Source organism: Neopelma chrysocephalum, unplaced genomic scaffold (assembly GCF_003984885.1).
Source record: "Neopelma chrysocephalum unplaced genomic scaffold, ASM398488v2 Primary Assembly neopelma1_26, whole genome shotgun sequence".
Taxonomy (NCBI): Eukaryota; Metazoa; Chordata; class Aves; order Passeriformes; family Pipridae; genus Neopelma; species Neopelma chrysocephalum.
Window position 1 is genome coordinate 7,911,473 of NW_020897695.1, and position 16,188 is coordinate 7,927,660.

Consider the following 16,188-nt stretch of genomic DNA (forward strand, 5'->3'; position numbering starts at 1 on the left):
AACAGGACCCCTGCTGAGGGTAGGGAATTGTTATTTGGACAAGAATCTCATTTAAAAAACAAAACCACAAGTTCTCCATAAATCATGTTCACAGATCTCAGAACAACTTTTAAAAAAGTTTTTCAACAAACTACCATTATTATGATTTTCACCAGAATTTAGGTTACATACAAACTTTGTTTTGTTTTGTTTTTTTAATGAGCCAAAATAGTGTGATGCTCTGGTTTTTGCTCTATTTAAAATGCTTCTTACCAAAAGCAGCATCCTTCTGTTGAAGTCCAAAAGTACTATGTCCAAGCTAACACCTCTTTGTAATAACTAATATGGCATGGATACAAACGTGTTTGTATGTTATTAAGTCACAGAGCAGAGGTTTTACTACATAAATTAACATTGATTTGAAACAGTGCCATTATGAAATTCAGAAGGAAAGCACATAAGGATTTGGGCTATCAAATATGTCTGCTGTTTTGTGAATAGCATTCATAGACTAATTATCAAATTTATTTTTAAATGTGTATTTAATTGCTAATATTTTTCCCATTAAAAATTACAGTTTTGATCATCTCTACAGAGCAGTTAAACAAAAAATAGCCCCAAACAATGTCTAGTATTGTAAAACCTAGTGCTACACATTTAAAACCCGCTTAAAGACAGGAATATTAAAATTAATGTCAGAATTTTTCCCATAGTAGAGAGTCTGTTTTGTCTGTTTGTATTTTTTCTTTGAAATGTGTAATATTTAGGTGGACAACAGTTCATGGTGTCAGATATCTTTTCAGAAAAAATAGATACTTTGACTTCTGAAGAGATAAAAATCAATTTATTATCACCCCATTTATACAGAAAGTACTAAAACAGGGTATGGATTAAAAAGCTCATTATAAAATGTAAAAACATACAGTTCAGCTGCATATGGGCATACATTGTTCTGTTAGACATCTATGGAATAAAAAAAAAGAATAAATAAAAAAGATAATGAAACATACCATTAGTTTAACATATTTTTCATATAACACCATCATGTTGCTACACAGCTGTTTGTAAGCTGTCCAGCCTAGATCTTGGAAGCTACCAAGAATTATCATCTAATTAGCAAGACACTTCTCTGTACTTCAGTTTGACATCCTAATCCCAGCACATGTTAAGCACATACAATTGAAATATATTGCGGGCACAAGGATAAGCCTGCAGAACTAGAGTATTGAACTTTTAAAACAAAACAAGAAAACCCCACCAAAACCAAATCCCAATTTCAAACTTTTGCAAACGATTCAGCACAACAGATGGCCACAAGGATATGTGCCAGAACATCCGGAGCCAAATGGTGTATCTTTAACTGAGACTAGTAACTTCTCAGGACTAAATACATTCCAGTTTCATGATGTATCAGAGAGGTGTGTTCCTCAAAGGAACTGATTCCACAGTTTGTTTTTCAGATTTAAGACTACGTTTTACTACAAAAAAGAAAAGTTTAAAATTCTATCATGGAAAAAAACCCACAGATCAGCAATTAAATAAGCCATATCAAACCAATTCACATCAGATTTTCATCTAGAAAATTTTAAATAGAAGATAAAAGATTCAGAGATGTTATGGCCCCAGACGATAGTTAAGTAACTCTGATGTTATGCGTAGAGCAGCTCACTCCCTGTTCTCTGTTGAATTCTCTTGACTATTCCTATTATGTGTGATTTAAATAATGTATTAGAATGACACAAAATTTTTATTGTATATAATTAGAATAGAATGAACTTGATATAAAAATAAGCATTCTTTGAACCATATTACATTAGATTTCACTTTGGCAGGTGTAAAAGCTGTTTTAAACACTCCCATTTATTCATTCAGTGCAAATCCTTGCAAATAAAAAGACAAGTCATAGTTGCTCTCCTCATATCCTTTCCTGTGCTTGATGTTGTACAGAAGCAACACAAAGATCATAAAACACGTCCTGCCCAAAGGTAATGCCTTAGCAGTCTTTATGCTATCATTACAATCCTTCTGTACCAATCAAGAGAGGACACAAAGCTGCATAACAGTAACACTTTGGAAGTACCAAATTTAAATATATGTAATTAAAATCCTTCTTATGTATTTCTCTAGACTCTTGATATAGCACAAGTAACATTTAAATACAAAGGGCATTTTAGGAGTTTCACTTACAGATTAATACTTCTGCATTATATTAAGCACAACCTCTTCTACAAGTGACTCATTTCTTTTTCAAGATATATCACTCAAACTGAAGTACTGAGTATAGTTTTCAAAGTCACAGAGCACCTTTTCTTCAAATATCCACTAAACTGAAGCTGTTTCTACAATATTGTTTCACCAATTCATCAAGGGTCTTCAGGCTACTCACAACAGGAATCTGCAACAAATGAACTTAAGTATTTTGGAGACAAATAACATATACACAGACCTATGAAAAACAGCAAGCAAACCACTCCATTAATTCTTCAAATGACGTAAGAGTAGAAGTACAGAATTTTCCTGTCTACAGAGTATGTCTTATGAAGAGATAGATGGGAACCTAGCTCTACACATGTTGAATGTGGTAAGCAGAATCAGAACTTCAACCGTCATGGATCTGTGTTGTGGTTTAACTGCAGCCACCAACCAAGTAACACACAACTGCTCGCTCGCTCCCCCACCAGTGAATCAGGGAAAGAACTGGAAAGGTAAAAGCTAGAAAACTCATGGGTTGAGATAAAGACAGTTTAATAGGGAAAGCAAAAGCTGCTCACAGAAGCAAAGCAAAACAAGGAATTAATTCACTTCTTCCCATGGGCAGAAAGGTGTTCAGACATCTCCTGGAGAGCAGTGCTCCATCACACTTAATGGCAGCTTGGGAAATGAATGCCATCACTCCAAACAAACATCCTCCCCTTTCTCCTGTCCCTGCCGCTTTATATACTGAACATGGTGTCATATGGTATGGAATATCCCTTTGGTCAGTTGGGGTCACCTGCCCTGCCTGTGTCTCCTCCCAATTTCCCATGCACCCTCAGTCTTCTCACCAGTGTGACAGTATAACCAGTGGAAAAGGCCTTGGGTCATGTAAGCACTGCTCAGCAATAACAAAACCATTCCTGTCTTATCAATACTGTTTCCAGCACAAATCCAGAACATAGCCCATATAAGCCACTGTGAAGAAAATTAACTCTATCCTAGCCAAAACCAGCATAGTCCGTTCAAAGTCAGTAGCTAGCAGTAAAGACAGAAAAAATGGAAAAAAAACCAAACCCCAAACACTTCACAGTGTGATTTCTGAAGTCCATTGTTTACAGATTTATAACCAATCAAGGCCTTTATTAAACATGAAAAAAAAAGTCCATGCAGTAATGCACCCTGGAAAACTGGGCTATGCAAAGTCATTGGAACAATGCACCCTTTGCCGAAATTGCTAAACTTTGTAAGATGACTGGACTGGTATTTTTTTACCTGTCTGTCTTGGCAGACAGCAGAACATACTGGAAGGTGAATCTCCATGTTTTTGGTGATTCTGGCAGGCAGTTGGAGCTTGTTCTGTCCTGGCTCATGTAACAGGCCCTCATTAAGAAGGATATGGAAGGAAGGCTTTGATAACACAAAAGCTAAAAAGAAAAAAAGATAGGTTTCTCTTGGGGAAATGATTTAGGATTTGTTTTTACTTCATTACTTTATTACAATTGTTGTTAATAATTAAAATTCAGAAGCGTAACTGGGTAATTTTATGACTGTCAAAGAGCAATTGAAGAGTAAGAACAAAAGAAAAGCAAAGCCCACCTTTATTTTCTTATCAAAAGTGGTATGTTTCCCTCAGCTAATTATGAGGCATTCCCTAAGAAAACTATGAATGAAAAAGACTCAGTACTGTGTGAGGGACAGATGTGGGTGACACTTCCAGTCAACCAAATGTTTTATGGATACTACAGCAAAAGAACATCTTTATTTTGAACCTTACAGTATATAACATTTATTCCTATTGCAGCAGCAAATGACCTTGGAGAATAATTTCTAAAGACTTAGGAAAAAAGGACTTGAGAAAGAGCTGTAAAGCTGGTTTTCACAAGGGAGGGCTTGTTGACTTGGGCGCCAGTGGGTCCTGTGGTGGAAAAGGTTATGAAGACATGTTTCTGACTAATAACTGTCCTACGCATCTGCCAGCGAAGAAGATGAAGGTCCAAGCTGAAAAGCTGACAAGACCCGAGCCTGCTGCCCCGATCGACAGCCGGGTCAGGTCGCCTCACGCTGCGTTTTCCCTCAGGCCTGCGAGCTCCAGCCGCCGCCGGCGGACCGGCGCTTCCGGACGGCACCGGCGAGCCCGTAACAGCTTAGGAAATGCCCACAAAGGCCGGGGCAGCGGCTGAGGCCCCGGGTCGGTGGGGCGCAGGAGCGGGGGGCACAGCGGCGCTGCTCAGCCCCGCTGGCACTCGGCTGGAAGCGCCGTCGGGCGGGCGGGGGGCGCCGCCGCTGCGCCCCTTCCCCTCAGCCCGGGCTGGTTCCGAGGCTCCGCTGTCCGGCGGCGCGGGGAGCAGGACCGGGATGCAGGACAGCGGTGCCCGGTGTGCCCGTCAGCCGGGCGGATCGAGGGCTCCGGCCGCGGAAAGAGAGGGTGGTGGTGGCGCCGCCATTCCCCCGCCTCCCCTCGCTTCAGGCGCCCGCGAACGCTCGGGTGCGGCTTTCCGTGAGGTGATGGGCGCTGCAGAAATACCGCAGGTACCGCGCCCGCTCCGGTTCACTCTGAAAGCAGCAGGTCTGAAAGCAGAGCAGCCCCGGCCGAGCAGGCGGAAAGGGGCCGGCTCTGATCGTCACCCGCTCCCCGGGGCCGCCCCGGGCGCCCTCCCTGCCCTGAGGGCTCGTCGCTAAAACCTCCCTTCATTCCGCTCATCCAGAACCGTAAGACGTTCAAGGAAGGAGTGGTTGAAGATGGGAGCTTAGTGGTTGGGGGGGGGTTAGGGTTTTTCTTCTTTCTTTTTTTTTTTTTTTTAAACTAGCCGTAATAGCAAGCTCCTCGGAAGATCTGAAGACTATTTTTAATCACAATAGATCCATATATCTTTCACAGTTCAAATGCTGTTGCTTTGGAACCCACATTAGTTGAAATGGTGGATCCTTGCAAAGAACAGGTGCTTTGGCAGAAGAAAACTTAAGTCCTATTAGGAAGAAAATACTTTAAAGAGGGTAAAAATATAAAATACATAAGTTTGAGCTTTCTTCGCCATCTATAGCTTGGGTATTTCGAGTGGGTTTTGGCTAACAAAATCAGTGGCAAACCTTCTACTTCATTCAGCTGAGCTAAATTTCTTTTGCTGTCCCCTTAATGCCTGTAGATTTTGGAATGCTAAGTTATTTTGTGTGTTAAAATTGAACATTTCTTGTTTGTGCTTAGACATATAATATTTGTAGATATTTCTACTTTGTCCCTTCTCTACTTTGAAATTTAAAACAAAAAATTAGGCCCTAATTGCATTTGGGAAACTTGGCTAATTTTTCATTCTCTGTAGCTAAAATATGTCTATTGGGTTTGTTCTGTGTATCAAAAGAAAGAACTGTTTGTTTGAATCTTTGTACAGTTTTACAAATGTCTGGAGAAATTCTTGGACGTTATATTTCGACTTTTGTGTGATGTTGCCAGGAGGTAAATATGTGTGGGAATGAGAAGAGAAAGGAAATGGAAAGAGGTCTGTCCAGAACTAATTTGGTGGTAAACACTGTGCTTTAGAGTGGTCACTCATTTTTATAAAGGAAACACTGTTCTGAAAGAGCATGTAGTCAACAAAATGCCTTAACTTTGAAGCACTACAGCATTGCCGTTCCAAATATGGCAATTTATTGCCATAAACTTTTATTAAAATTTTTAGAGAAATACAAAGTTGAAATGTTCAGGACTTGTAGCTCTCTGAAAACGTTAAATTATCTGAATTCAAAAACTACTGTGTCCTGCGCCATAAGCACTGCCTTGGCTTGTGGAATGCTCTGAACTAGCTGGTGCCTAATGTTTTGTTACTCTCTAGCAGTATATAATCAAGGTATTTGAGACAGAGAGATCTGTTGATTGTAAGGGCAATGTGTTCTGGTAGCATTTCAGCTGAGCAAAGAGAACTGGTCCTGAGCACACTTAACTCATTCCTGTTAGTTGCAAGAAGTTTGAACTTCCATATGCTAATATGATAAAAGGAGTTAAAATTCCATTACCCTTTTCCGACTAAGCTTTTAAATTTTACCTTGGTGTTAATCTCAAACTGCTCATCTTTTACTTATGAGTATTTAGGTTGGAAATTTAGCTACTTTTGTAGCTAGAGGTCTTCCGTACTTGCTCAAATACAGGCTTTTCCACTGTTTGGCTGTTTCTTTATCAATTTTTTGTACAAATCTTAGTGAAATACATTAAGAAAGCATAGGGAAAGGGAAAGAATTTGTGGGATTTATTTTGTTATTTTGTTTGTTTGGGTTCCCCCCCCCCCTTTTTTTTTTTTGGCAGGGGAGGAAGAGTTGTTTCGTGGGGAATAGGCAATAGGAAGAAAATGTTTGTATTCCTTATTCACAGGAGTTATGAAGAGGTACTGTGATAAATAGCTGATTTGATACTATAAGAAGAATGAGTGAGTAATTTTCTGCTGAGATAGTTACATAAATTAGACACTGGCTTAATAAGCCTCCATTTCAGTGAAACACACTGTAAAGTCTTTGTATTCTTGCGTCTTCCCTAACCAACGGAACTCTTTTTTTCCAACAGATTCAATATTTTAAATATCTTCGCTGAGTCAAGAAAATGGTGACTTCTCATTAATTTCATTTTGGTCTTTTTTTTTTCTTTTTCTTGCATACATGTTCCAATGATGTCATATTCTGCAGTTAAACCCCTTAAAACAGTCCTGGATTCAAGTTCTGCCTAACATGCTCCCTAATCACTGCACTGACCTGGTAATGTAGGCAAGGGTCTTTGCTGTCATAGTTGATCTCATTTTCAGGCATCAAAGCAATTATTTTTTAAGAGGACTCCCTTCCTCCCTTTATGCAATGTTCTGAGTTTACAAATTAAAATTAAAAAATATGTTGAGGTATAGGCATGCTTCTGTCATAAAAGAAAACAGACCTGGTTTTGTAAACTAAAAAATGAGTGAAAATAGGAGGTTATGTTATGATTTTGTTGTTGAAATGTCATTAATGTGCATACAATTAATTATGCATCTTAAATATCTGATACTCTTTTTGATGTAAGAACTATGGAGAAATGAATACCTCAAGGGATGTATTGAAAAATATATCTTACATAATCCTACTTTTTCTTGGCAACATTTCTTTGTCTTTCTTTTTTCTTCTCCCTTCTTCATAAGGGGATAGAGAAGTAAGTAGCTGGAGTGATCTGTTGTGTATCTTCTGGCTGACAGTTTGCTGGTGTCCTTGTTAAGTGTTAAGATAAAATGCTTTTTTTACAAGGTGTTACTTTTAGATCATAAAAAGAATTAAAATAACTTTACTGATAAGTAAATATTCCTTGAAAAAAATCTGTTGTGTTGGTTGTTATAACTTCAGGGGTTTTTAAAAAACTTAGGATAAAACCAGTTTGACACTTTTTAATGGAGGATTAGCAAAATTTTGACTTTCCTCTGGCTGAAAACAAAGAAAATTTTATCTAGATAAAGTGTGGGTTTGTAGTGAAAATGCAAAATGTGAAAAACAGGAACTGTTTTCAAGTGATGATGCTATACAAGTTTATACAGCTCAGCCATGGTACTGCAATGTGTATACTCAGCCATGATTTAATAAGTGCTTGATTTCTGACAAGTATCTTCCTGAAGAGACTCCATAAAAGTGGAAGTAATTATATCTGTCTAGAGCTTCCTCTGGGAAGTAGTTTTGGGAAGAGTATGCAGATAGCCAAGATAAGATTACAGGTGTTATAATCCTATTTTTTTGGTCATCTTCGTTTTTGTTGGGACATGCACATACTTACTTTGTATTATGTGCAGAAATATTTTAGATGTGCTCTTTTTCTCAAGTGTATGAAAAATAAAAACAAGTTGCAAAACCCACAATATTATTTCAGTCACTGTTGAATCTGTGCTCTGTTATTGGGGGTAAGATAATTTATGTCTAATTTTTAGTCAGTGATTTTTTTTTATTAGGTGGTTCTTGTCTTTAGGACAAGAGGGTACAGTCTTAAGCTGTGCCAGGGAAGGTTTAGGTTGACTATTAGGAAGAAATTTTTTTACAGAGAGAGTAATCAGGCATTGGAATGGGCTGCCCAGAGTGGATTCACCGCCCCCGGAGGTTTTTAAGATGAGACTGGATGTGGCACTTAGTGCCATAGTCTGGTAACCACGGCAGTGTTGGATCAAGGGTTGGAGTTGATGATCTCGGAGGTCTTTTACAACCCAGTTGATGCTATGATTCATGTTGTCTCCATTGATAACTATTTAACTTTACTTTCTAGTATCAGTTGCCTTTGAGCAAAGATGACTTTTCTGAAAATCTGACTGATTTTTAGGTATACAGAAACAAGAGAAACATGCAAGCCGCTCTATCAATAAACCAAAATCTGACCTGACCTCCCCATTACACCCCTGCGTTTTTCAAAGCTTCCTGTTCCTCGGGGCTTTCTGGTAGTTTTACTCCCTTGGAAACCAAACCATTATCTTGCCCACAAATTAATATGTTGAACTCCTGCAAACCTTTCTTCGATGCTCTCTAGCAGACAACTGTTCTGTCCATTTCTCTGGAGAACCTCACCCCAAGCACTCCTGTCTTTTACACAGTGCCTACGGCACGGCTTTTCATAGTGCTGCAGACAAATCCTATGCCCTGCCTTACGGTTCCCAAGCCTGTTTGCATTGATTCCAAACAGCTGCAGCACTTGGAGCAAAAGTTAGCTCTTGCTTGCCAGTTGTAACATTGACAGAATGCATAGCCCTTTGCTTTGGAACAGGAAGGCTTTCTAATTCCTATTGTGAATTTTGCTGTTGTAACCATGTTAAGAATGTAGAAAATACAAAACGTGCATATGGTGCACAATTCCAGTGGAAGTTCTTTCCACTGAAGTTTTACAGCCATTATTTATCTTAGGGCAGGATGATTGCCCAACTGAGCAAAACTGCACAACACTGATATCTGTGTAGTACTGTTGGATTTTAGTATCAACTAAATCCTTGGTAAGGATTTAGTCCTTCCAATCCTTGGTAAGGAGTTATGAATGTCTATAATGACAATCACAATTGGAAATTTGATGAATGGAGGATCTTTGAAGCTTTATTTCTATATTTTCTGTGCTTTTAAAATATAATAAGCAAATCTATAAAGTAAAAAATGAACAACTAGTGTGTCCTGCAGGAATAGCAATGAAATGGAAAACTAAATTTGTTAAATGTATCAGATTGGACTTGCTCTCTGTTGGCACAGAGGTTTATCACAAAATTCAGATGAAGTCAATGTGGATTATAATTATTCACCTGTGAGAGCTTTCAAAGTAAGATAAGGACTTTATTTCTTCCTCCTAATGCATTCCATGCAGTAGTTGATGGTAGCAGAGATATGGATACATCTCCCAAATAGACTTCCTGTGAAAGCATATTTTCTTTCAGTTACTTTTTAGGGTGGTCTGCCAAAGTTTGTTCCAATCCACTTAAGAGACAGTGCATGACGTATAATCTAGGTGGCTTTGCTGAAGCTATCATGCTGAATTCCTGGATACTCTGTTCCAGAGCTTGGGTTGCACCAAAACGTATTAATGGTTATTCCAAACTCCTTTAAGGTTGGGAAAATATTACATTGTACACAAATGACTGAAAGAATATTTTCAGATATTAATTACTGTATATATTTGTGCTTAAAGGCAGTTGGAAACTGATTTTGCATATTATATAGGTATTAACAGATAGAAGAATAATGTGCTAATTATTCTGAGAATTTTGAGATTTTTCAACTGTCAGCAGTTGAAAAGTTAAATCATGTTTCAGAAGTGGCTTAAAAGATTCATTCAAAAGAAAAATTTAATTACAAAGTAGATTTAAAAATTAAAGTTACACACACGGTCTATCTGAAAGTATATGTGTTTACAGCAGTTATATGAAAAGCAAGTAGTGTAACCAAAGCTGTAGGTTCAACTTGGAAAAAAAGAAAGTACAGAAATATGACAGAAGTTCCTATGATCACGAAGGAGGAATATGAAACTGTTACTTATCAAATCTCATAGTACTAAAACTAGATGGCCCTCAATAAGGTAGTAGGAGGTGAATTTAAAACAGACAAGTAAAGCACTGCTTTATGCAGTAGGCATTGAACTTTTGGAATTTACTGGAGATAGTAGAGTCAGATAGTACAAGTAGGTTCAAAAAGAAATTGTTGTCATAAACAAAATAATTACTTAGTAAGATCAGAAGTAGGCAAATGTGTGCTTTCTAGCATCCCTAATCCAACATTTTTAGGTGCCATGGGAGTGTGTTGGGAGAAACTGGCTGGGTGTGTATATTCTCCCTACATTGCATTTCCTTCTGCTACTCTGAAGTACAGTGCTAGGTGGATCTTTTGTCTGACTTAGGAATTCTTACATATAAAACCTTCCATTTTTCTGCCGAAAATATTTTTCTACTAGCACTTGCTGGCAATCTCAGGAGCTTCCAAGTGATAAGAAATCCGAAATAATTTCTAAATTGCTTGTAGTTATTTTTGGGGGGTGTATTCATTTTTGCCTTTTACAGGCATTCAGAACATCAGTATGTATTTCTTGCCAGTGTATACTAATGAAAATGTCAGATATTTACCATAAAATAAAAGTATCTCATGACTATTACTTTGACTGCTCTTGAGTGCTTGCCAGAGATTAGACTGTGGGTATAATTTTCTTTTAATAACTTCATGTTGGTAACCCTGCACTCTAGTTTACCCAGATTTGTGCCAGAACAAATCAAATGTGAAATCTCTGTCTTATTTATTTTGGAATTCTGAATGTAAAATAGCTTATGGATATTTTAAGAGAATATGTTCTGTGTGCTGTCATCAACTATAATCTTCTCTTCCTTGTGTTCAGTGTATCAGCACTTGTTCCTCAGTGATATGAATGTTTTTTCTGGAAGACGTCAGTACTTACATCCCACTTAAAGAAATACAAAACAGAGAGCTCAAAAGTACAATTTTTTTTTGTTTAATATTCTGAACCACTTTTCAGATGACCTTAATTTTCAATAAATCAATAATGTGATGCAAGATACATGCTATGTTACCCATAGCCGATGGGTTTATACTGATAGAAATAGCAGAATGCCAATATACTTACATAGGAGTCTGTAACTTTCAATATTTACTTATTTGAGCCAGAAATATTGAAATACTGTCATTTTTGAGTGTTCAGGCACAGCAAAGCTTAATATCTGTGGATATGTATCTGTGTATACATGCATACTAATAAATTGGAATTTTGAATGTTGAAACTAAAAAGAAATTGCTTTTAAATAAATAAAAATAGTCCTGAGAGCTGTAATATTTTATGCAGAAAGGAGTGTTGGTTCATTTTTTAAAAACATTCCGTAATATTACTTTGAACTTTTCTTATTTGTGTATAACTTTACTAACCTAAGTATGAATGTCCTTTTTTATTTTTTTTATTTAGTTCCATTATAAGAGGAAAAATCTGAAAAGATACACTGCGTTTGTGTAGCAAGGTTTTGGTAGTAGGGGGGCTACAGGGGTGGCTACTGTGAGAAGCTGCCAGAAACTTTCCTCCTGTCCAAAAGAGCCAATGCCAGCCAGCTCCAAAACAGATCTGCCACTGCCCAAGGCATATGAGCCCATCAGCAACGATTTGAGAAGGGGAAAAAAGGGATAAGAGTTTTAAGAAGGGGAAAAAATTGCTGTGAAAGGGCAGCCAGAGAGAGGAATGAGAATGTCTGAGAGAAGCAACTGCAGACACCAAGGTCAGTGAAGGAGGAGGGGGAGGAGGTGCTCCAGGCGCTGGAGCAGAGGTTCTCCTACAGTCCATGATGAAGACCATGGTGAGGCAGCTGTGCCTCTGCAGCACATGAAGGTCAGTGTTGGAGCAGAGATCCACCTGCAGCCTATGTAGGACCCCATGCCAGAGCAGGTGGATAGCCGAAGGAGGCTGTGACCCTGTGGAAGCCTGTGTTGGAGCAGCCTCCTGGTAGGACATATGGACTTGTGGAAAGAGACGCTGGAGTGGGTTTGCTGGCAGGACTTGTGACCTGGAGCAGTCTGTGCCTGAAGGACTGCACCCCATGGAAGGCATCAATGGAAGAACAGTTTGTGAAGAACTGCAGCCTGTGGGGAGGACTCACGTTGGAGAAGTTTTTGGAGGACTGTCTCTCGTGGGAGGGACCGCATGCTGGAGCAGGGAAAAAGTGTGAGGAAACCTCTCCCTGAGGAGGGAAGATTGGCAGAAATGGCATGTGATGAACTGATCGCAAACTCCTGTCCCCCTACACCTAGGAGAGGAGTGAGGACATAGAGAAAAACAGGAGTGAAGTTAAGCCTAGAAAGAAAAGAGTGGAGGAAGATGTTTTAAGATTTGGGTTTATTTCTCATTACTCTGATCTGACTGGTAATAAATTAAACTAATTTCCCTGAGTCACCTCTATTTTGCCCACGATGGTAATTGCTGAGTGACCTCCCTCTCCTTATCTTGACCCATGAGCCTTTTGTCACATTTTTCTCCCCCTCTCCAGCTGAGGAGGGGAGTGACAGAGCAGCTTGGTGGGCACCTGGCATCGAGCCAGGGTCAACCCACCACAAAAGGCCATCTGTCCTTTTATGTCTTCAATAAGTGTTTGAGTGGTTTCTTAGGAAAGATAGCATGTTGTCACTGATCTTTAGAGCCTCCAACAGATTATTAAATGTTCAGGTGCAGAGTGTAGACAGATAGGCTCTCAAGCAGAGTTGAAAATTTAAATGGTTTCCAGTTTGTCTTAGATTGGCTGAAGTAATTTTTTCACGTACTTGGAGACAAGCTGAACCTTTGGCCTTTACTCTAGACCAGAATGTGCCAGGTGCCTGATATGACTTTTGCTTAATTCAACCGACTCATTCATGTTTTTCTTAATACACCCATTTATGTTATTTTCAGACATTTCAGTTCTTTTTCTCAATAAAGATGTGTCCAATTTTTCTTAAAGGGATTACTGTGTTCTTGCCTTTGGGTGAAACATATCTCACAGTGAAGACTGTGAGGAATCTTGCAGTGCCACTTTGCAAGAGAAGCAAGATTGCACCTGAGATTAATAGTGTTGTTGACTTCTTTCATAGACTTTTTGCTAATACCTGTCTGAGAAGGTGATTACCTACAGCACTAATTGGCAGCAAAATTAACTCCAAATGGGTACTATACATGAGGTCTGTGGAGCATTCCTCCAAAAGTCCTCAGAACCATCTGCTAGTGAGAATTCCAAGATAACATGCTTCAGGACTTTATTTCAATTTTCACATCCATCTGTTCTGATCATTAGACACATCTGATCTCCCTGTTGGAGAGGCTGCCCCTGACCGAGAGAGGTGGGGTGAGAGGTTCAGCTTCATGTAAGTGTTCCAGAACTCTGACCCCTCTCCTTCTGTCCTCCCCTCAAAACAGAGCAAGGGGTGTGCCTTTCAGCAGCAGGCACAAATAAGAGAGCTGTATTTTAATGAACATAAAGGAGTATATATATTTTCATTCCGGTAGCACTTTGGGACTGGTGTCTAGCTTCTCAAGTGCATCTGATGCCAGCTTTGCCAAGAGTATGTATAACTCTACCAGCAGGTCTCAGCTGCAAGTTTCAAGGTTTCGCAAGTGCTGGTTAGATTGTGGTATCACTCTAAGCTTGCTATTCAGGAGGTGCCTTGATCTACCTGTAGATAAAATATGACCTAATGGATAAAAAGTATTCACAGTTTCAACTGTCAAATACAAGTGGATGGAAACTTGATCATGAATGGTTTTGTGTTGGATTTATTTTTGTGAGTTTCTGTCAATTCTAGTGTTAATCAGACAGATACACTGTGAATCACAGTATATCATAGTGGCTTCTTCTATACAGATCTGACAGCAGTGGTATTGACATCTTCCCACCTCTCTTAGCAATATCTCCTTTCCATATGGTTAATTCAGAAAAGCTTGACTGATCCTTATCTTTACATCATGGCTTAGTTTGTACAACACTGAGTATAACTGACTTTGTATGTAAGTCCAGATGCTATCTGGAAATGTGTTTGCTGTACAGCATTATGCTTGGGAGAAAATACTTATTTGTAGGCGAGCAATTTAGTCCCCCTTCTGTATCTATCTGGTCACACTATTTACTGTGTAGATATTTCTAGTTTCTCCGGGCCTCTTAGGCAGGTATTTCTGTCTTCCCTCTGAACTTACCTTATGCCTTGACAAGGAGTCTTACGAAAGGTCTTAGTACTTCAGTCCTTTTCATAAAAGTAATTCTGTCACATGACCTCATCCTGTTGCTGACAATTAGATTTTTCCTTTTGAAATGTTCAGAATGCTTTTTGTTTATGTTGCTGAAGACTGCAATTTAATGCCAAGGGAGCATTACATATGGTCATTTCTAAAGGAGCAAACTCTTTTATGATTAATTCAAGTGTATAAAATAGGAGAAATTCAACAAAGCCAGATAACATAGTAGGTTCAGGAGAAAGCACATCCCCAGAATGATCATCATGAGCTATGCTCATATAGTATTGGCTGTCCCTAAAAGGAAACCTTCTGCTTTTCCAAAGGAGTATTCACCACTTAAGATACGGACTGTAGAGAGCAAGTGAGGGTGATTGCAAAAATCCAGCTGTTCTTCCATTTGCATGTTTCGTTAAATTTCTTACGTTACAAATAAATTTTTGTGTAAAGAAATATGCCTTTCTTCTGATACCTTTAGTCAGGGATATCTCATATCTGAGTATGCAGTAGTTTCGTTTATATACTTAATTTATTATTTAGACTATAAAAAATAAAGTTTGTCATTAACTCCATTAATTTATGTTTGCATCATTTATTTTAAGTAAACTGCATTAACCTGTAAGGAAAAACAATTAAGTAGTTAGCTTTAGCTAGAAATGTTGGAAATGCAGGCACCGAATTGGAGCTGAGAAATAGAAACAACTTATTTTGCTACAAAATTTTCTTGTTCTTCTGCCCTCAGTACAGAAGATAAGTGTATCAATATGCAACTTAAATAAAAATTTGTTTGTGTTTCTGCATGTAAGTAGATTTATTTAATTATTGTAAGTACCATAAAATATTGTGTTTTTTTAAACACCTTCTGCTACTTTATTAAATAATCTTTTCTTCAAGAAATATTTTTTCTCATTTAATATTTCTGATGAGTAGAGTGATTTTTTAATATATTAATTAGAAATTTTCACTTGAATAGGAATATCAGTGAACATTTTATCCAATATATTCATGCATTGAAATTCAACACTAACTCTAGGATTATAATTTCCCTTTAAAATGAAATATTCAATCACTTCACAAGTCTAAAAGTAGGTAAGTAAAAGCACCTGTAAGAGTTGAAAGCTTGTACTGTAGGTGTAACAAATTCTACATACCTCTTTCTTGTAAGGATCTCAAAATAAAGTTATTAGTATTGCTTTTGTCATGCTGAGCTGAATTGCTCTTAAAAGCTGCACAGAGGAAAACCAAGGGTTAGGAGGAAGTTGCATTCCAGTAGGGTTTTCAAATAAACAGATACATTTTGTTTCCCAGGCACGGGTCTTTAAGATTCCAGGGGTCCTTGTGACTGCTAGAACCACACAGTATGCGTGTACTGTAACTCAAATTCAATTCTGTTCACAGCTGAGGGAGTATTATTCAGGTGGTCTGTGATTTTGGATTCAGATTAGGCTCAAAATTTAGTCTTCCTCAATAAAATAAAAATGTAGTTTTCTTCCATTATTGAAGTAATATTGAAGCGTGTTAATGAAAGCATGTCTGTTTCAATGGTAGAACTGAGTCAGCTAGTTTTTTCTTTCATATATCACTCTGGAACTTGACACTAAAACTTGATATCTAATAGGACCTCCTAATAAATTCACTTCTTAAATTTTAGAAAAATAACCATATCTATGTAGAGATACTATAATTAGTGCATACTCCTGATTTTATTCCGCCTGCCCCCCATCACCGATCATGACTTCAGGGTCTCTGCTTCTAATATCGAAAGCAGTACTAAAGGTGCTGTGAAGCGCTGTTTTTAAATGCCATTACACGGTCTG